Genomic DNA, 23,500 nt, shown 5'->3' with positions numbered 1-23,500 from the left:
AATTTTATACCACCTTTTCCCTTTAAACTAGCATTCTTACATCAACTGAATTTCTTTCCCTCCTTCTCTTGCAAGGAGCCAGGATCTATATTTCTTTTGAATTAAACTGTTCTGGAGAATTTGATTGTAAAGAAGAAACACATTTTAAGCTTTTTAAGATAGACTTAAATAAGATAGAAAATTTGAGATAAAAGCCCAGGATTTGTTTTTAGCACTCATTTTCAACTTGTAATCATATGTCTGATTACACTTATTTAAGTTACTGTCTTTGCGGAAATGTATGATGTGCTTCATAAATCCAGGTGTTATACAGAAGGACATAGAATGAGATGTGGTGGCGCAGTTGTTAGAATGCAGTACTGCAGGCTACTTCTGCTGATTGCCTGCTGCCAGCAGTTCAGCAGTTTGATTCTTACCGGCTCAAGGTTGACTCAGCCTTCCATCCTTCTGAGGTCGGTAAAATGAGGATCCAGATTGTTGGGGGCAATATGCAGTATATAAGACAAAGTGCTATTGCTATTGTATTTATTTTCATTTTTCATATCTATTTTTCATCAGGTTGAAACTAATGGTTGAAAAGTGCAGTATTAGGTTAACAGACAGACAGATAATTAGAGTTGGAAGGGACCTTGTAGGTCATCTAGTTCAACCCCCGCCGAAGTGGGAGACCCTACACCATTTCTGATGGTGGAAATACAAAGATAGGACAAAATGACCAAACAATGATAAAACCAAATTTACTGCATTTACTTAAAAATCACAGGAAGTGATTAATTTTTAAAGTTCCATTAAGGAGATTTGTCTAAGTATAATAAATCTAATGCCGATCTCATGCCGTGTATGGAATAGCGTTAAATCTCTTCTTCACAGTTACATGCTCCTAATCCATTTATGTAAATGCTCTTCCAGTTGTTCATCTTAAATCCATTTCTGCCAAATGTTCTTTACTGCTGCTTTAGAAACCCAGAAATATTGGGGAGAAAATTTGGACTGTGTAAACCATGAAACTGAAGATAAGTCCAGTAATTTCTATTGCAAACATTAATGTTGATCTGGAAGAAAAATATCTGGATTAACATTTAGCAGCAAATTAAACCATGCAAAATATTCAAGTGCTGTGATGGCTAAAATCATTAATAATCTGATTTCTTTTTAAAACTGTCCTGAAGGCCACGTACCTGAGTTCAAGGAGAGAGCATATACAATTTATCTTAGTTTACAAGCCACAGTAGCTTGCTTATTCAACACACTGAACCCAAACCTATCAAATAGATTATGTAGTATATAAACCCATTTACTTTCTAGTTTATTTCAGAATTTCCAGAGGATTCAGTTTCATAGTTATGTAATGGATCAGATTGTGAAAATGCTCTAAAGTGAAACTGACCAATTCATGTGGCCTGAATGAGTGAATACATTTGAATCACAGCTTAATGATAGGATCTGTACAAGGATCCAGGTATGTTCCCACTCTCAGTGGGATTTCCATGCATGGGCAAACTTTTTATCACATGGTGTATCCTTAATTTATATGAAAAGGTTGTTTCTCGATTCCACTTTGGGCATCAAACTTTCTCACAATATGGATTTTTAGCACCTAAGAAGTTTTTGTTTAGGAGTCTCAGTACTTGAAAGAACAACATCCAGAATCAGAAATAACAGAACAGAGACTAGCAGATCAGTGTTGATTTATAATATGAAATGAAGTATTCAGACATAGAATTGGTGTCAGGTTTCCAAGTGATGAAATCCATTTAAAAAAAGTAGAACAAATTCCACCTTCCAAGACAATTTCTTTTATTTAGGAGAGCATCAGATTGGCAAATCCATGGTAATTCCAGATCTGACACAACCCGGAATTACCCCACAATATTAAAAGTTAGAAAACAACCCACAAAAGTCACATAGAAGTAATATCAATATTTCTTGATGTCATAAATCACCACCTCAAGGGGCCCAAGCATGGACAGCTCATTTCCTATGGGAAGAAGGATCACCTAGCCAAAAACACTCTCTTTATCTCCACTCCTCCCCACTTAGAAATGTGGCAAGCCCAAAACCCTTCCCCTCATGACTGCCACAGAGAAAGTAAGAAAATATATATATATACTAAGCCTAACTAAAATGGCTACACATATGTCAATTTCAGGCTTGACAATTGGAAGAACTGCAAAAGTCAACCTAGAGCAGAGAAATCGAAACTTTTCTAGAAATAGTTCAGACAGTAGAGGCAAATCAGGGGAAATAAGTAGCAGAGGAAGCCAGCATTGCTATTGAACTGTTTTCATTCCCAAACCAGGGTCCCTCTCCTCTGTTTTCTCCTCAGAAAGAACAGAACTCTCTAACTAGACAACAAGAATTGGAACAAATAATAACTGATTGTATAGAACACTACAAAACAACACAATAAGATTGTTAGCATTGAAATTTGTTACAGCCCCCCAAAACCAGCTAGCACAAGTATTAAAAGATGTCAGTACTGTAATATTTTAAGGGACGTGGTAGCTCAGTGGCTAAGACGCTGAGCTTGTTGATCAGAAAGGTTGGCAGTTAGGTGGAGTGAGCTCCTGTACTTGTCCCAGCTTCTGCCAACCTAGCAGTTCAACAGCATGTGAAAATGCAAGTAGAAAAATAAGGACCACATATGTGCAAGGGGAATGTTTACCTTTACTGTAATATTAAATATAAGCACCAGCTGAATGGTAGTAACAATGATACTGAAATGGAGTTTGGACGGGACAAATGTTCCACCTTTACCATTAACAGGGGAAAAATAATGAACATTGACGGAATCAAGATGCCCTATGGCAATAACATCAAGAATCTGGATGAAGATCATTTGGAGACCTGGGCATCCTTCAGATTGACAACATCAAGCACACTGAAATTGAGAAGAAAGTAGTAATGAATCTATCAGAAGGGTGAAGAAGTTTTTGAAGTATAAACTCAGTGGGGAAAATACTATCAAGGAAATTAATAACCTGGTAATTCCAGTTATTAGATATGCATTTGGAATAGTAGACTGGATTCAAGCAGAACTAAAAGCCTGGAATAGGATTGTCAGAAAAATAATGACAATGAATCATGGCCTTTTATCCATGTAGCGATATCAACAGACTCTGTTTGCCAAGAAGCATAGGTTGGCCTAGAACAGTAGTGGCTAACCTTTTGGGGCTCCTGTGCCAAAAATTACATGTGTGGTTGTGAGCTCGCATGCCAGCACCCAGAAGGCAATGTGTGCAGCTCCCCCACGCCCCCTGCGCATGCGCACGCAATCCCCCCATGTCTCCCCCTTAACTGCACTGCACATGCGCATGTCTCCCAGCTGATTTTTGTCCTCCCAGAGGCTCGAGGGAAGCCTCTGTAGCTTTTGGAGGCCGAAAAATGGGCCTGTTTCATCAGTTCCGGTATTTCCGGAAATACTGGAAGTGACAAAACAGGCCTGTTTTTCTACCTCCAAAGGCTGCAGAGGCTTCCTCAAGCCTCTGGGAGGCCAAAACAGGCTGAAAATCAGCTGGGAGGTGCACACATGCACAGTGCAGCTAAGTTTGGCAGGGGCTTGTGTGCCTGCACAAATGGCTCTGCGTGCCACCATCACGGGCCTACAATATTGCAAGTACATCAGGCAGTTAAAGAAGAAAAAAAGTCATCTAAAGGGCTAGTATACCATGAAAGCTTTCTAAGTACCAAAGAGATAAATTTGGCCTATAAGAAAGTCCAAATGAAGAATAGAAAAGAGACATAGTAAGGAAATAGCCAGTACATAAATAGCCAGTACATAAAGAACTAGCAGGCAAAGAAGATAACAAGAAGATCTGGCAATGGCTAAAAGAAGGAAAGTTGAAGAAAGATACAAGAGGGGCAAATTCTGGCTGCACAAGACTAAGCATTAACTACAAATGCATAGAAAACCAATATTGAGAATATTGCAACGAACAGCAAATGATGTCTTTGCAAAGAAGCTGACCATTTAGTTAGCTGCTGAAGAAGATTTCACAGATTGATTAGAAACAACTTCATGACAAAAATGGTGCATTAGAATATCTGCAAGAAACACCATTTTCCAGCAAGCAAGAATTGTGTGATCACAAGGTAGACAAAGTAATAGGAAAGGAAGAGCTAAAATGCTATAAGACTTCAGAATTAAGAGACAATAACATATTCAATTATGCCCTAAAATTAAGTGAGGCTCATGCAGCAATGGTTGTACTTGGCAAATTGAGAAACACTCTTAAAAGCTTGATCCCCTGAATAAGAGCTGTAGCTTCTGAGTAGCTTTGAAGGACAGACCAAAATTCTGTTTATTGTTGTAATCTAGAGAAATGGGCAAGGCATGAATGATGCTATAAAATTTAGGATCATAGAAAGGTCTTCATTAGCATTTTGCCCACTAAGTAGAGTTGTTTAAAGGCCTGGAAGAAAGTAGAGTTTTATTTTTTACAAGTTCTTCTGGAGTGGAGGCAGGAATGGAAATAAAATAAAAAGCCACTTTATTTGAGACCGTTGTTTTTTTTAAAGATGAAACCACATTTCTACTAGAATTTACTTATAATAAATTCCTGCAGCAAATCTGGTTCATGCAGATCACTGCCATGCTTTCTTTTGAAGAAAGAAAAAATGTTGTGAAAAATCAAACCAAATGGTTTAATGACCAAACAGAATAGGACTTAATAGAATAGAATAGAATAGAATAGAATAGAATAGAATAGAATAGAATAGAATAGAATAGAATAGAATAGAATACAATAAGGGACCTTGGAGGTCTTCAAGTCCAGGAAACCCCACACCACTTCAGACAAATGGTTATCCAATCTCTTTTTGAAAACTTCCAGTGTTGGAGCATTTACAACTTCTGAAGGCAAGTTGTTTCACTGATTAATTGTTCTAACAGTCAGGAAATTTTTCCTTTGTTAAAGTTGCTTTTCTCCTTGATTTGTTTCCTCCCATTGCTTCTTGTTCTTCCCTCAGGTGCTTTGAGGAATAGCTTGACTCCTTCTTTGTGGCAGCCCTGAGATATTGTAACACTGGTATCATGTCACCCCTACTCCTTCTTTTTATCAAACCAGCTCCAGCAACCGTTCTTTATATGTTTTAGCCTCTAGTCTCCTAATCATCTTTGTTGCTCTTCTCTGCACTCTTTCCAGAGTCACAACATCTTTTATACAACATGGCGACCAAAATTGGATGTAGTATTCCAAGTGTGGCCTTACAAAGGCATTATAAATGATATTAATACTTCACGTGATCTTGATTTTATCCCTCTGTTTATGCAGCCTAGGACTAGGTTGGCTTTTTTTGGCAGCTGCTGTACACTGCTGGCTCGTATTTAAATGATTGTCTACTAGGACTCCAAGATCCCTCTCACAGTTACTACTGTTGAGCAAGGTACCATATATGCTGTACCTGTGCATGTTGTTCTTCTTGCCTAAATGTAGAACTTTACTTTTTTCACCTTTGAATTTCAATTTTAGATAGTGCCCAATGATCACGTTTGTCAAGATCCTTCTCTACCTTAAGCCTATCTTGTGGAGTGTTGATTATTTCTGCTAGCTTGGTGTTGTCTGCAAATTTGAGCTTGGTCTTGTCTGCGGTGTGCAAAGTTGAGTGAACCAAAGATGCAGTTGTGCGTATGTGTGTGTGTATGTGCACTGGCTTAAATTAGTTCATTGCTTTGTCACAGCCTTTGTTACCCTGATTCCCTAGAACAGAGGTGTCAAACTCAAGGCCCGGGGCTCGAATCTGGCCCATGGGGTAGTACTTAGAACTGGCCCATGGTTGCCACCGTGAAATCGTGAAGGACTGGCCACTGACCGCGAAAACAGAGCTTGGGAGGGCCATGTGCGGCCCTCCCAAGCTCCATTTTCCCTGGCAGAGGGTTGCAGGAGGCTGTCCCAGCTGAAATCTGAGTTCGCAAGCCTGTTTTTGCTGGTAGAGTTACCACAGGCACCCTCAACACCACAGGTGCCCTCGACACTGATGCGGCCCTCAATGAAATCAAGTTTGAAACCCCTGCCCTAGAATGTAGCTTCTTTTTCTTTGATAATGCAATCTATCAGTGCCTGATAATAATGCTAACAGTGCTCTTGTAAATTGCTAAGGGAGAAACACACTGAAATCATAGAAAAAAACAGTTATAAAGCTGTAATTTCTTGCTGCAGGAATTTAGTAGAAGTGAATCCCAAGGAGTTAAGGAAATAATAATTGCAGTATAAAATGCACTGAATTCCTTATGCTTCTTTAGCACCAGAACCTCTTTGGTCCCCTAACTGGCACTGTCATGAACTTTGTTTGCAGACATGACTCCATGACTTGTTGACCTTATTTGTTGACTACATTTCAATAGTGCTCTTGCTATCATTATGCTCCAAGGAAGGGAATTTATCATGTCTGATTGTTTTTACTGTGGGGAAGAGATACAGAAAATGTATTTCTGCAGAAGGAACCCAGAGGGGCTTATCAACATTAAGTTATGCAATGCTTTGAATTTGAAAGGGAAAAGATGCTTTGGCCTATGATGCAAACATATTAAACATATTAAAAGCTATATCAAACCCTGCTCCAGTTAACAGCGGTGTCCCCCAAGGCAGCATTCTAGGACCCATACTCTTTATACTCTATATAAATGGCCTTTGCAATCACCTTATAAGCAACTGTATCCTCTTTGCGGATAACGTAAAACTATTCAACACCACCGATAATGCTACTATCCTTCAAAGCGACCTTGATTATGTGTCAGAATGGTCAAACATCTGGCAACTCCAAATCTCAGCCAACAAATGCTCTGTCCTACACATTGGTAAAAAAAATCAGTACACCAAATACAAACTAGGCGGATATAACCTGGTTTGATGATCCTCACTCTGTCAAGGACCTTGGAGTTCTCATATCAAATGACCTAAGCGCCAGAGCTCACTGTAACAGCATTGCCAAAAAGGCATTAAGAGTTGGAAATCTAATCTTACAAAGCTTCTCCTCTGGAAATATCGAATTGCTAACTAGAGCATACAAAACTTTTGCCAGACCAATACTCGAATACATTAACACAATCGAGTGAGTCCAGAAGTATTTCACAAGAAGAGTACTACACTCCTCTGCTCGCAACAGAATACCCTATATCACCAGGCTTGAGATTTTGGGCTTGGACAATCTTGAACTATGCCGCCTACAGTTAGACTTAAGCGTAGCACACAAAATTATCTGCTACAATGTCCTACCAGTCAGTGACTACTTCAGCTTCAACCACAACAATACAATACAACAGGTACAAACTCAATGTAAATTGCTTCAAACTTGATTGCAGAAAGTACAACTTCAGCAACAGAGTGGTCAATGCCTGGAATGCACTACCTGACTCTGTTGTTACATCCTCTAACCCCCATTCCTTTAACCTCCAACTATCCATTATTGACCTTACCCCATTCCTAAGCGGTCTCTAAGGGGCATGCATAAGTGCACCATCATGCCTACCATCCCTGTCCTATTGTCCCCATTTATTCGTACCTATTTCCTGTATTCTTACTCATGTTTATACTTATACCTATTATCTTGTAAGCGATTGACAAATCAAAATAAATAAAAAATAAAATATTGCCTGTGTGTATTTAAATCAAATACATCCTTTTCCAGAATTGCATTGCAGTTGTGGAGGGCAACTTCATGATTATTGGAGAAGGCATTACTGTTTAAAAGAGTTGCAGACAAAGGTCATGTGAATGGCTACCTGCATATTTTAGCTTTAGTTGCTGAGTCGTACAGCATGTTTGACTTTTGTTTACATTTCTTTGTGTGGGAATGAAGGACAGAAACCAAGGTTGTAGTTTTAATGTTACTGAGTGGATTGATGTACATATCTTTTTTTTTTTTTTTTACTAACCCATGGTTTCTTTCACCTTTGTTTATTGTATTTATACAACATAGTAAATCAGTCATAAGCCATGTTTAATAAAGTATGATGACTGCATTTACACAATATGGCAGACCAGAACTATATAAAGCACATTTTTGATTTAACGAAATATTTGAACCAGAAACTTAGAAAGAGTTTGAGACCATAGGTTCTGGTTTTAATGTGTTTATTGATAGAGCGACTTAGTAAGTTAGGTCCTCCATCCTGGTAAATGAATGTTGCTGTAACCGTACTTGTACAAAATTACCAAAATGAAAGTGGATAATTAGGCTAAAATATGGACTTTTACCATACCATCTACTTTCCAGGAGAGCATTTTTTTTTACTTGAATACTAGCATCTTGGTATTCATTGGATGGAGACAGTTACCAAATGCTGGAATTGAGGATAGAGTTTGGAGAAGCCAAATACGTAGAAAACAATCATAGCATAAAATATACAGCTGTTGTATGTCTTCTGTCCCTCAGGAAATAACTGTCCATTAACAAGACCTACCCATAACTGATCAATCAGCTATATCACTGCCAAGACTCAAATTAAAGCTAAAATCAGCATAGAGCACTCAGCTTAAGTAAGTGGTCTAGTCACATGTATAATGCATGTAGAGATAAAAGCATTCACATGTACCAAGTTATAATGATGGTTAGATGATTATTATTACCTGCACAATAATATGAAATAACAGCTGTTTGGTGTAGCCTTCGCACACATTAGTGAAGTATATGTGCAGTGTGGCCTTTTGTAATTGACAAATGGAAAATTTTCCAATCCAGATTTTCTAAGCACCGTTCAATTTTTTTTAGCAAGGCGCCCAATGTGCTGATAATCCCTGGGACCATCATGGCTGATATATGCCAAAAACTTCCAGCTACAATTTTCAGATACTTTGTGATCTTTTGTAATTTTTTGTCTTCTATTCTACTGACTTCTAGTATTGGCACATTGATTATTCAAATTTTTTTTCCAACCACATTTAAATGTGTGTTATAAGCCAAGACATCACTTTGCAGTTAGATTATTATGATGGTCATACAATCAGACAGATGTTTAGCTTTGATTTGGCAAGTTTATCCACCTGTTGAGTCCTTCCCAGGGACCTGGGATAGGCAGATTTTTTTATGGTTGATCACAGATGATGATGATGTGATGATGATGTTGTTATCGATGTTGATGAAATTTATGTGTTTCCTGACTCTCAATTATTCTAGGTAGTTAAGCCAAACATCAAACAACTACATTATATGTTTAAAATGTGAGCTAACAAAAAATATAATGAAGGCATTGTAGAAAGCCTCTATTTGGATATGAAAAATACTGTAGGTGAGACTCTCAAAGTTGAATAGTGATTTCATTCTAGAAACCCAGATGCCTACAGAGCAGAAGAATAGAATAGAATAGGAATAGAATAGAATAGAATAGAATAGAATAGAATAGAATAGAATAGAATAGAATAGAATTCTTTATTGGCCAAGTGTGATTGGACACACAAGGAATTTGTCTTTGGTGCATATGATCTCGGTATACATAAAAAGAAAAGATACCTTCGTCAAGAATCATAAGCTACAACACTTACTGATATCATAGGGTACAAATAAGCAATCAAATCATACTAGGAAACAATCAATATATATTGTAAGGATACAAGCAACAAAGTTATAGTCCTACAGTCGTAAGTGGGAGGAGATGGGTGATAGGAACGATGAGAAGATTAATAGTAATAGTAACGCAGACTTAGTAAATAGTTTGACAGCGTTGAGGGAATTATTTGTTTAGCAGAGTGATGGCGTTCAGGAAAAAACTGTTCTTGTGTTTAGTTGTTCTGGTGTGCAGTGCTCTATAGCATCATTTTTGGGGTAGGAAAAGTTTAGGCCATATATATCTAGGGAAGTAAAGGCATATATGATCTTCTGAATATATAATGGTAGTTACTCAGACCATTATTTATAGCTTAATATGATGCTTGACTGTATCGACTGCAGCTTGTTCAGTGACCCATTGTATCTTATGTGGTAGCTTGATGTGTGAACCCAGTCACTGAATTCATGACAGAACATTCATATGCAGCCAATGACCCAAAACAGTTTGGGGCAGATGGAGATGCCACAAGACACAGATGAATGCTCTTGAAGGCCAGGGAAGGGGAGCTAGGGGAAAAATTATTTCTACTGGAGACTAATCTGCAGATTTTCAGCTGTAACTTGCTCATTCAGTACCTTAAGGAACAAAAGCCAAAAATACCTGACTATAAATGTATTGAACACAGTTGAGCAGAGACTGTTGTAAGTGAGAGGCAGACCGAACAACTGCAGTTAGGCTGCAATGTAATCCTTGCCCCTTACATTATAGAATAGAACTGGACTCTCTTCAGAGTGCTTATTTATTCATTTATTAAATTTCTATGCTGCCCATCTCACTAATGCAGGGACTCTGGGAGGTTTACAATAGGTTAAAAAGTTAAAAACTCCTAAAAACAATTACAATTAGAAAAACAGATTAAAAGTTAATGCCAAGATGATGGGCATCCTGGGGGTGAGAATTTTTTCCACCCAACAGCCACCCCCAATGTAGCAGGCTCCTGTTAGTGCCCCAGACCAAGTGGCAGAGGCAAGTTTTTAGGCTCTTCTAGAAGGTCAGGAGTGGCTAACACTATGTGAAGTAGGCCCTTTCCACTGGACCAAGTGAGATGAGTTAGTCCATTAGGGTAAGGTGGCTCCACATATACCCTGAACTGATGCCATAAAGGCTCTTAAAGGTGTTCACCAACACCTTGAATTGGATCCAGAATTAAACTAGCAGCCAGTGCAACTCACATAACAGATGTGCCACCTGAAGGGCCTCCAGAACTGTTCATGCCACTGTGTTCTGTACTAGTTGTAGCTTCTGAATACTCTTCAAGACTCTCTTCATAGTGTTGCCGCATGCTTAACTGTACTATAGCTCCTTCCTCCTTTATGTTTAGGATAAGCTAGTTCTGAATTTCTGACTATTGTTCCCATGAGAAGCAATGAGAGATAACATTCATTTAAAATGGAGAGCTAGGTTTATGGAGAGATTTTCATGTTTTCAAATACATGGAAGAAGGCAGAGTGAAACTTGGCCCAGTGGCTGTAATGTCATTGATATAATTTGGCAGGACCCATATGAATTGAAGGATAGCAAATAGCGTGTTGCCTTGTAACCTGTGTTTTTGCAGCCTGGATGTCCCCATGAGAGCTGTGAATTGGCTACTCTATATGCAGATAATAATGCCCGCATTATTCATTCATGTGATAAGCATTTCTCTGACTTGCTCAAGGACGGATGCTCACATTTCAAATGCCTGGAGGATCTGAGAACATCTGGCTGTATTGACTGACCTTCAGCAGATGGATGAGGCACCCAAACAGGGAAAGGTTGAGGAGGGAGAATTTTTCATTGTCTTTACTGTTTTGGTTCATAGGCTTTAACAGCATTTCTTATTGATGAGGCATATGGAAAGTATGTCTTATTGCTACCGCCTAGTGGTGTAGATACATTATGAGAGAAATGGAAATTGAAACTCCTTTTTGCAAAGAAGCATTTTTTAAAATAAAGGAATAGTGCAGTACATGTATTGATGTGTTTGTAATATACATACAGTGTGTGTGTGTGTGTGTGTGTGTGTGTGTGTGTTTGTTTTCTTAAGTTTTCGTGGGTACTTGCATGTATGTTATTCAGCTTTGTTCGGGTATTTTCCCACGTCATTATAGTTGTGCTTTTAAAGTTGTAGCAACGTTTCGGCAGAATCTCATCTGCCATCATCAGGCTTCTGTATTGTGTTCATCTGTGAGTCAGACTTTCACAGCCGTTTCTGTTTTAAATTTGGTGCTAGCCTACTGCTGTGCCAGAATGGTTTTTTCTTCATCCTGATTGGTTGGAATCTTGGTCTGTGTTTATTGGTCTTGGAATTTGCTGTGTTCTGCTTGATTGGTGTTTCTAATATCTTCTGTCTGTTTTGTGGCTTTTTTTGTCTTGATTGGCTGGCAACATTGTGTTCCTGTATTGGAGGCTTTTAGTGCGGCTCCGAGTAAATGGACGGCTATCATTTATTAGGAAGCTAGGTTTCATCTGGGTGCCTGGTTGGGGTGTGTTTGAGCTGGAGGTATCAGGGGGGATCTGTTTGTGCCCAGGTGTTTGCCTGGCTTGTGGTGTGGAGATTTTTTTGTTTGTAAGTGCAGGCTTCCAAATAATTGACAGTCTGGTGGAATCATCTCTTCTATTCATGCTTTCAGGTCTTTTTTCAATCTCTATGTCTTCTCTGATAATTCTGTAGCTGGGGTTTTCTATAGTGGCTAGGGTTTGGGTGCCATTGAAGTTGATGCTATGACCTGTGGCTTTCATGTGTTGGACTAGTGAGGAAGTGTGTTCCAGCTTTTTTACTGCATTTTTGTGTTCATCCAGGCGGGTACTTATTCTTCTATTGGTCTGTCCAATGTATGTGGCAGGGCATGATGCACAGGGGACTTCATATATGCCTTGGTTTTCCAGGTCAATTTTATCTTTGGGGTTTCTTAGGATGGCTGCTATTTTTCTGTCTGTTTTGAAGGCAGTCTTGATGTGATGCCTATGTATTATCTTACTGATTTTGTCTGTAGTACCTCTTATGAAGGGCAGGACAGCTGTTCCATAGGTATGTTCATCTCCTAGGTCTCCATTATGTCTCAGTGTGTTTTTGTGGATCAAGCTGGTGATTTTGCTTTTGTGGAAGCCGTTAGCTGTCAGTACTTTAGTCAGGGTGCATAATTCAGTCTTTATGTGTGTCTTGTCTGCCAGGCATTTGGTTCTGGCGATTAGTGTTTTGGCCACGGAGTTTATCTGTGCTGGGTGGTGGTGGGATTGGGCGTTGAGGTAGCAGTTGGTGTTTTTTTTTTCCTGGTATATGGTGTGTCCTAGTGTGCCATCTGTTTTTTTGTAGATTAGTACATCTAGGAATGGTAGTTGTTTGTTTGTTTCCGTTTCCATGGTGAACTTGATTTTGGGGTGTGTGCTGTTTAGGTGTGTTAGGAAATCGTTTAGGTTTTCTTTTCCATGGGGCCAAATCACAAATGTGTTATCGATGTAACTTAACCATAGTTTGAGTTTGTGGGTGGCATTAGCTAGGGCTCTGGATTCAAATTCTTCCATGAACAGGTTTGCAATGACAGGTGACAGTGGTGATCCCATAGGGGCTCCTTCAATTTGCTTGTATCTTTGTCCTTTGTATATGAAATATGTGTTGGTTAAGCAGTGTTCTGCTAGTTCCATGAGGTGTTTAGCTGGTTGGTATTTATTTTTGATGATTTCAAGAGTTTCTTTTATCGGGACTTGAGTGAATAGCGAAACCACGTCGAAACTTACAAGCAGATCTTCTTGTTCTACGTGTAGATCTTTGATCATTTCTAAGAAGTGGTATGAGTTTTGTACATGTGAAGCTGCTGCTTCAGCATGGGGCTGTAGCTGCTTTGCTAAGTGTTTAGCTAGGTTTTGTAGTGGTGCTCCTCTGGAGCTGACTATGGGTCTGAGAGGTATGCCTTCTTTGTGTATTTTTGGGAGGCCGTATAGTTTGGGGCATCTGGAAGATTTTTATCTTGGGATGATCGTCTGTTGGATCTCTTTGCTCATGTGGCTGTTTATAATTTTCTTCTTGGTTATTTTTTCCAGATATGTGGTTGGGTCCGTGTTTATGGGTTTGTATGTGGAGTGTTGAAGTAGATCTGTCAATTTTGTTTCGTAGTCTTTTCTATCCATTACTACTGTGGCATTACCTTTATCTGCTGGAAGTATGATTATGCTGCTGTCGTTTTTTAGGGCTTGCAGGGCTTTTAGTTCCTCTTTGTGCAAGTTGCTTTTGAGTGGTTTGCTTGTGCATAGGATGTTAGTAACTTGGTGTCTTATTCTATCAGCTTCATCTGTATTTAATTTAGTTAGGCTGGATTCTACTGCACATATGATGGATTCTGTGGGGATTTATATATATATATATATATATATATATATATATATATATATATATATATATATATATATATATATATATATATATATATATATATATTAAGTTTTATGGGTATTTATATGTATGGTTATCAGCTTTGTTCGGGTATTTTCCCATGTCATTATAGTTGTGCCTGATGATGGCAGATGAGATTCTGCCGAAACGTTGCTACAACTTTAAAAGCACAACTATAATGACATGGGAAAATACCCAAACAAATACCATATATATGTGTGTGTGTGTGTGTGTGTGTACTGTATGTATACACACATACAAACACACATATTAATATATACTGTGTGTGTGTGTGTGTGTGTGTGTGTGTGTGTGTGTGTGTAGAGCTGTAGTTATGGGCATCTATCCTATTTTGTCTACATTCCATACTGTTTTCCCAACCTAGTCACATGTATTCATGGAAGGGGAAGTAAGACTTCCTATAACTGGTTACAGTTTTTTCTAGGTCATGGTTGTCCCAAAAATGCTTTTCCAAAAGACAACTGACTTTCTTGAGTTTTTCCTTGAAAATGTTTCACTTTTCATCCAAGAAGCTTCTTCAGTTGTTACTTTTGGGACAGGTTTTGACTATAATGAAAATGTGAAAATGTAAATCTCTTTTTTGTGATAAAACAAGAATGATCTCGTGGAGTTAACTATTGTTATGACATATCAGTTATTCAGCTATGATGAATCAGATTGCAGAGATACCTCTTCCCACAAGGGTCATAAGATGTCTATAAGAAGTTCATAATATGAACATGAGTATTGCAACAAGTAACAAATGAAAGTCGTATTGTTTTGAACATAGAAAATAACAGAAAGCCTTCTGAACAAGTAGCTATATAAATTTGGAAAATTATCCTTGGTAACCAACAATACAGTTGAAATCTATATATACTGTGCTCTTGTGTGTGTGTGTGTGTGTGAGAGAGAGAGAGAGAGAGAGAGAGAGAGAGAGAGACCTACTTTTTTCTGCCCAATCCATCAACCTCACCTTGTTCTTGCTACATCTCCTTAAAGATTTCTCTTGATGAAAAAAAATGTGCCATATCCTTTTGTTTCAGATGATAGGATGGTCATTCTCATTTCATATTATTTTGCAAATTTTGTTGCAAGAACAACTGGGTAGAAACAAAGAATATAAATGTTGTAGAATTTCCAGTGACCTGCAGGCATACTGGACTTTGGGTGGGAAGGTAATAAGTCACCTCCAAGTTTCCTTCTGTAATACTGAACTGTCTATGACCTTGACAGAGATAGACATCTGATGGCAGATTGACACTTGCAGCTGACAAGGTGTTCAATCTTGCAGAAATAGTGCCACGGAGACAAGAAGAAATTATTGAAACACTTGGTTCACCTGTCTCAGTAGATAAAATCACCTGCAGAGGTCAAGAGGTGTTGCCTGAAAAAAGAAAAATAACCGAGATAGTAGTCTACCTTCCTTAACTTACTTCTGTGATATAACTATATTTTCTTGCAATCACAGAATTCAAAATGACTTCCTCATCCAATAGGAGCAGAGGTGCTTATGGGCAAGCTTAAATACATTCATATTTCATCAGCCCTGTTTTCTTCTGTGGCAAATGAAAAAATAGACGATTCTTTACCATTTCTTTCAATTGCTTATGCCTGGAAATCACCTGTATTGACTCCTGCAATGCACTCTACATAGGGCTACCCTTGAGAAGTATCCATAAGCTGCACATGATTTTAAATATGGTGGGGTGAGCAGTTTGGGCACCCATAGAGTTGCACATATAATAGCTCTGCTACATGAACTGCATTGGGTGCCAGCTGGCTTCCAGGTCCAATTCAAGGTGTTGGCTATCATCTATAAAGGCCCTTTATGGCCTGGAACCAAGTTACCCGAGGAACTGCCTCATTTCTATTTTACTGACCCATTCCACCTGGTCAGGCAGCAAGTGTACATTGTGGACCCCATTGGTAAAAGAATTTCAGTAGGTGGGAGCCAGGAAGAGAGACTTCTCTGCCATTACCCCTGCCCTATGGAATATCTTGCTCTCAAAGGCAAGGTAAGCCCTTTCTCTTCTAGCCTGCTGGAAGAGTATCAAGGTTCGACATGGAGGTTTAAGAGTGGTATGCAATTCTGGGGGTAGTTGGTAGGTTCCCCTCTGCCTTTTTAACTCTTCAACTGTTCTTTTAAACTTCATTTTAGTCCTTTTTAAAATTTTGTTTATAACTCTTGATTTTATATGATTCTATGGCTTTACTCATAAATAACCCAGGGTCACACAGGTGAGATAGGCAGCATAAAAATTGACAAATAAATAAAATAAATAGAATTCATACAGCTTGTTAGAAAAGGATATAATGAATTTTTGTTTCTTCAGAACTGTTTTTACCCCCAATAATTTTCTTCTGGTGACAATTTTATAACAAAATTCAATAAAGAATATCAGAAATATATTAGACCTTTTGTTTTAACTGATGTTCTACCACAGATAGCAGGTAGTTGGAACCTCTTATGACCACTATAGGTAAATATTAAAAGTTCCAGTAAGCCACAGAACTTATTTAGATGTAGAATAGTTATTATTCAATAGCCTAGCCCTAGAATAACTTAGAAGAGTTCATTTTTGTAATCAGTTCCTGAAATAAAGGCAGATAAAAATATAGTGAAATATCCTTTTTGGCTGTTATTATAATAGTTGTTAGAGGGAAAAATGGGAAGGAATTTGAATGTTGTGTGTTTTGAATTTTGAATTAAATCTCTCTACTTGTCACCAAGGACAAAACCCACGTGGTTGAATGTGTTCTTTAGTAATGGGAAGACCTGTTAGCATCAGATTCCATAGTCCAGCATTAGGTCATAAACAGAATAGGAGTCAACATGCATTACATAATTCTATTAGCTCTTTGTGTTCTAAATCAGTCTTTCATGGACATAATGCGTTTTGTATTCTGAGCTTTGGAATATATACTGATAGCATTAATTTAAGTTAGATATAGCTTGAGAGTTTCAATTATACTGTTTTGATGACATGGAATGAAGGGCTTTCTAATTCTTCCATTACTTACCTCTGGGCAAAGCGTGAATCTTTCCTGAAATTTAAGTAATTTGACCTATCAAAGAAGATTTAGGGCTTCTTAATGGCTGTGTTGACACAATCCACTTAATGTGGTTACTGCATTATCTCATGTTCTTTATTTGTACTAAATTGAACTATAAATTAAGAATAGTTTAGGATCATACACACACACACACACACACATACTAAGGCAGAAAAATAGCTAAAAATAGTCAAGATTAACCAAGCATGGCATCTTTATCTGACCTGATTAACATGTTGTATGAATATTGCCATTGGAATAATTTTCCCCAAAGTTTATTACAACAGTGATTAGATGAAGGGAGGTGCCTGGTACCCTCCAAATGTTTTTGATTACAGGGTCAGTCAGTGCTTATGAGATGTAATGCAAAATATTTGAAGGGCATCTGGATTAGAGCATTGGACCTGATCTGAATTCAAATAATGATCTGCTATAAAATTAACCTCGTGTGAAATCCTGTGAGGCTGGTAAACTCAGGAAAAAAAATAGATGTCTGGAAAAATCTTTATTAGTAGTAGGTAGTGTAACAGAACCTTAAAATCTTTACAGCAATTTCCCTGTACTATTTATACCTAGCGTAATTAAGGCAAAATTACTCGGATCTCTTTCTCCCATTACTTACTTCCTCTGGATTCAAGATTCTCTTCTGTAATGGCTTTGTTTCCTTCTATCTGTTTCCCCAAACTATGAGGCATTTCATCAGACCTAGGGTTATTTGCAGGGGTGGGATTCAAAAATTTTAACAACCGGTTCTGTGGGCGTGGCTTAGGGGGTGGGCATGGCTTGGTGGTCATGTGACTGGGTGTACATGGCTTTGTGGTCATGTTATTGGCTGGGCGTGGCCAACTCAACATCACTCACATCGAGGCACGCATCTCCTCGCATGTTCTCTCATGACTATGGGGATTCTGCAACAGTCGTAAGTGTGAAAAACGGTCATAAGTCACTTTTTTCAATGGTCACTCCACACAAGCAAAGTACCAGCAAAGGAGGAAAAAAAAATTCCAGAGAGGTTCCTGAGACAGGAAGTCTAGTCCTGCCAAGAATGTAATAAGGGTTACGGAGAGGCAGTTTCTGTAAGCAACACCAGAATGTTTTCTTCCTACCTTCCTTACAGGATTAGGCCAGTAATTTCTTCTAACAACCGGTTCTCCGAACTGCTTAGAATGTTAACAACCGGTTCTAGCGAATAGGTGCAAACTGGTAGAATTCCACCCCTGGTTATTTGCATTCTCACTTCCTTCCATCAAAGGAAAGTTGTAAACATAAGACCTAAATGATGTGTTGGAAAAGGTTCTATCAGCAGCTAATTTAACCCTTGATTCTTTTGAGGGCAATTCATAATAAAACTGTATTATTATTCACATGCAATGGGATGTAAGCGTGACTATAACTCTAACTCAAATCAGTCCTGGAAGAAAAGCTTCATGGAGACTAAATCTGTGTTGGATGCAGCTGTCTTGGCTTTGTTTCTGTTTCAGAAATTAAGATTGGCAGAGTCTAAAAGTACTCCAAAATCATAAATGTTTGGCATGATTCATATGGCATTAGTTTACATTAGTTAGTCTTTTTTGGGAAAAGCTTTTCTGTATTTTTTCCCCTGTAGCTAGTGTTCTAAAATGACAGATTTTAACAGTGTGATTCTACCATGGTTCCATTTTCCTATTTTTTTTTACTGGGTTTGAGAATCTCTGGGATACCCAGAAGGTCATCTCTCTTTCAGGTTCCCAGTGATGCTTAGGCTTGGTTGCAGTGTACAGTACAGGTCCTATGGTGCTTGAAGAGGAAAAGTGATGGTAACTTTTTCTACTCTGGTTTCATTTTACTGTTCTCTGGTACTCAGGCCATTAATTATAGCTGCCAGTGTGGAGAGCAATATAGGGTTATCTTTAAAACGTAATGAGCACTTCCTGAGATGTGGCATTTACCTGCTGCTTCCTCCCAGGAGTCTCCCCTCTATAGTTCATACCAAGTCTCTTAAAGAAACACTCATGATGTTTTTTATTCATAGTGCAATAAATATAATTCATGTCCACATTTAATATGAGTAAAACCCCTGAATTAGCTTGCCCTTTTTTTTTTTCTGTCAGCGAGATGCATCTTCAGATGAGGCTGGAATCTGTTGCTCCAATATTTTCCTAGAAAATATTTATTGGCATGGGGAAGTTTTTGAAATGAAATTCATACAGCGATTCGGTTGTTTGGACTAAGATTTGGTTGTTTGCATCTCTACAACCTCATGTTATCTAACAATTATTTGTAGAGGAAGAATCAGGTAAGAAGAGATTTATAAGAATAAGAGAAACATGAGGCATTTTGTGCTGAGTAGTTTAATCATCAACTAAATACATATGTCAGATTTAAGGATAGTAAGTTGATATTTTATTTTGCTGACATATTCAAATATTTTTTCTTTACCTTCTTTATGCAGATATGTTTTAATTAATTGAAAGAAGCATTTTATTGAATTTTTATATTCAAATTTATATTTACATCCAAATTAAAGCCATGATTCAAATATTTATTAAGTTAAGCAAGCCTAAACACAATCAGTATCTACATCTAGATTACGGGAATTTATAAAAACAATTGAGTTTTTATACCTCTTGAGTTCTGTGGAATAAAAATCAAGATAAAAATGCAGTCAGTCAATTTTATATATGTTTAAATGGACAAAGACAACATTTAGAACCATTTATTTCTTCGTTTTCTAGTTTATTTGGTTTTATCAGTGTATATATAGATCTGTATTCATCATACTATTCCATTTTGGGTAAGAGTGTTATACAAAATGAAGAAATGGAGTGACAAATAAAAAGTAAAAAAAGGAATAAGATAAAAAAAGGAAACCCAACTAAATCTAGTTTAAATCAGTGCTTCTGTAAACATTTTGTAAAGGTACAAACTTTTATTTACTTGAACTAGTTTTTTTTTGCCATGATATATAACTAATAATTGTTCATATCATTTTCTAATTAGAAGCAACTATCTGAAGAAGAAATTAAAACTGAAAAATGTTTTAATATTTCAGCAAGATAGAGAGCTGTAATATACCCTCAAATTGACTACGAAGTACTTAGAAGAAAAAAGATAAAGATTTTGCAATAGCTTTCATAGTTCCAAGTAGATTTCAATATTTTTGAAAAATTATGGGGGAATCACAAATATGTAATGTGTGCAAGGAGACATAAAAATAGTTCTAAATCAGCAAAAAATTTCTAGGAAGAGAGGGAAAAAAGAATCTAGAGCAAGAATAGAAAATTATTTAGTAGATATACAAAACATTTCAAAGCTGCTATTTGTATTACAAGGTTCTGGCTAGAAAGATTGTAAATTTTTCCATTAGCTATATTTACTGTTTTTTTAAACAACAGCACTTAAACTTTAACTATGTCTCAAATTGCCCCAATGAAATCGGCCTACCTCACTCAGTCTGGAGAAGGGGGATGGACTCCTGTTGATGATCCTGTCAGTCAAAAGAGTTTCAGCCAGTCAGGTCTAGAAGGAGAACTTTTTTTGTTGTGGCTTGCCTGCTTTTCCACCTGAAATGAGGTCTGTCACCACCATTTTAGTCTTCCAGAGAGGTGTTGGTTGTGTGGATGTACTGGATGGTTTGGGGTGTTCTGTATTGGAGATGGCTGGTAGACTAATAGGGAAGATGCCTCTGTCCTTGCCTTTGGTTTAAACTTGTATTTATTATTGTTAATATTTTAATACTTTAATATTTACAATTTTAATTGTAAGCTGTCCTGAGATTCTTTGTACGGTGAGATGGGTGGCATATAAATTTAATAAAAAATAAATGTGCAAGACATAGTGTTTAACTTTCTATCACAGAAAGAGCGAATCAGCTTCTCCCTCGAGCCGCTCGGAGCATCCAGAGATTGGGATGTGCTTCTGAGTCCTCTTCTTGCAGGCTGAGCTTTAGCTGAGGAAACGCTCCGCCCCTCACGTGACTCCACGCAGCGTTCCCCCAGTCTTTTGCTCAGCCTCGAAGAGTCAGGCTGCTGATAGAAAGAGCTCCTTGGCTGATTCAAACAATTGTTATTCTGGATAATTTCTTTCTCTCACGTTTGGTTGTTTCTTTCCTTCTACCTCCTGCGCAAAGGGTTGGGACTTGGGGAGTCTCCCTCGCCCTAGGGGCCAAGCGGGCGGGTTCGCAGTGTTTTTTTGCGCGACCCCCATTAGTACATCGCGTCGCTGCCTCTGCGCTGCCTCGTGGCGCGCATTTTTCGCTGGATTCCCCCACCCAAAACACCGACCGGGAAGGGCTAGTCGCTCCTTAAGGACACCAGGCGCGCTGAGCTACCTGGACAAGCCCTCCTTCCCGTCCCGAAGGCGCCCGACATAGCTCAGCTCGCGGCCGCCATCTTGGCGTCGCATCGTGGTCGGGCGCCATCTTTATTTCTGACTTTTGCGGCTGCGGTGAATGTAATTGTCTCAGACCTTCGGTCAAGAGCCTAATCTTTTTAGCGATCTTCCTGGCTCGCTCTCATTTATTGTTGGCCTCCCGCAGCCTTCATCGGGGCGAAGTCGCAGCCCCCCCCTCCGGTTTGTTGTCTGGAGGCCTGCTGCCAGAGGCCTTTCTCCTTCTAGGCCTAAGGCGTTATTTGGTCAATCCGGCCTGTACCGTGATACCTTCCTAGTTCGCAACTGTTATTGTTTATATACTTAAAAGATAAAAAAATAAAAATAAAAAAATAATAAAGAAATAAAACAAAAAAATTAAAGTTGATATATAGAATTGTATATAGTTATATCTATATCCATAGACAACCCTTACAAAAAAAAAGGAGTTTATATACCTGTACATATTATCTATTTATATATATATATATACCTTACTACCTGTTATCACTGTACACATTAAATTCCAAAAGGGGGAGCGGGCCAGCTCAAGCTCACCCGGCCCTACTCAGGCCATCCTCTAGGCGAGCCAACCGCCTTTTGTTTGCTATTATTACTACTATTATTATTATCTTTAATAAAATGGCAGACGACAATCTCTCCAAACAACCTTCATTGAAGGCTAAGGCAAAGTCCCACTACTTGCGCAGGCAGGCCAAGGAACCTTCCAAGGCCTCCCAACGAGGCATTAAGACGCCATAAGGCTTTGGAAAAGGAGTTTGATAGGCGGTCAAGAGAGTCCCGCTCGGGGTCTTCAGCCCTTCCTCCTCCCACTCCCTCCACCTCTACTCAACCTCTTCCCCCTCCAAACCCGTCTTCCCTATCTAGGCGCAGTCAATTCAGGGTCACTTGACCCCTGGACCACCGACCAGACGGACTCCTGAAGCCACCTTTACACCTACGGCCGCTGGTCTGCGCCAGGAAGAACCCTCTACATCCGAGGTTCCAGCCCATATCAAGGCTTGGATGGAATCGGCTATCCGCCAGGGTATCGCGGAGGGCCTGCAGCACATGTCCAGATCAGGCTTCTCTCCACGGGCTCCCGAACAGGACTCTGTTTCCATCAGGTCCCTTCCACCGCCGGATCCCCGGTTGGTCAGGTACTCTACCAAAGGGATAGCCCTCCCCCAGTAGGGGCTCAGGAGGAGGAGGAAGGGGATTTTGGTGATTTCAGGGAAGAGGAAGAGGATTCCCGGATGGGATCCTCCCGTTATAGTGAACCCCTCTTAGGGCGGACATCATGGAGGGGAGATGTCGGAGGATGAGGGGATCTCTCCCGACCAACCCGTACTCGGGGGCTGTTCAAGCCACACATGTTCAAATCCCTCCTCTTCAAAGCCAAGAACATCTCTGGTCTTCTTCCCCAGTCTCCTCCTACCCTCCCCCGCCTCAGATGAATCAGACTCCATCTTCACACAACCAGTGGTGGAGGCTGAGGTCATCCCGACCCCACCCATCTTCGTAGACCTAGTAGCGAAACAACTTGCTTCCACGGGGACCCCCTACACCCTCTAGCCAAGACAAGAGATTCTTTAATCTCGATTCGACAATGTCTAGCCTTCTGAACATTCCGGAGGTTGGCGATCCCATTGTGGGCCTTGCTTCCTCCTCTACCCCCAGTGAGGCCTTAGAGGCCTTGAAACCTGAGGACAAGCGGACGGAACTGACGTTGCGCGGGCCCATCTATCCGACACTTGGGCCATTAAATCGGCTATGGCCGCTTCATTCTTCACAAGGTCCTCTATCCGCTGGCTCCGTCAGCTGAGGAAACACGTCCCGCATCAATGTGAGAGCACACCAAGACATAGCGAAGCTGGTGGCCGTGGCCGAGTTCTCGGCTGACGCCACCTACCAATCGGTAAAGTTCTCTTCCAGGGCCATCACGTCGCATGTCACAGCTCGCTGCCTGCTGTGGCTCAAGCACTGGCAGGCGGATGTTAAAAACAAGGTCAAGCTGGCCACTGCTCCCATCAAGGAGACAAACTGGCCCGGCCTTGGAACCCCTGCTGGTCGAGGGCCGCAGCAAGAGGAAGTATCTGCCCTCCCTTTTTCGTAGGTCAGAGACAAGAGGCCCACAGCCCTTTCGGAGGGCTTCCCCGCCCCTTCTACCAACCTCCCTTCCC

The 23,500-nt window shown here is 39.5% G+C and overlaps 1 protein-coding gene across 2 annotated transcripts in view; it reads left to right on the top strand.

Moving 5' to 3' along the window:
* TAFA3 (TAFA chemokine like family member 3) overlaps positions 1-23,500 on the top strand; it is a 104,358-nt gene that overhangs the window by 6,140 nt on the left and 74,718 nt on the right. The window lies entirely within an intron of this gene.

Source organism: Notechis scutatus, chromosome 3 (assembly GCF_049901735.1).
Source record: "Notechis scutatus isolate UNSWTSFEM ecotype Mainland chromosome 3, rNotScu1.2, whole genome shotgun sequence".
Taxonomy (NCBI): Eukaryota; Metazoa; Chordata; class Lepidosauria; order Squamata; family Elapidae; genus Notechis; species Notechis scutatus.
The sequence above is the reverse complement of the archived record's forward strand: the minus strand, read 5'-3'. Positions and strand labels throughout refer to the sequence as shown.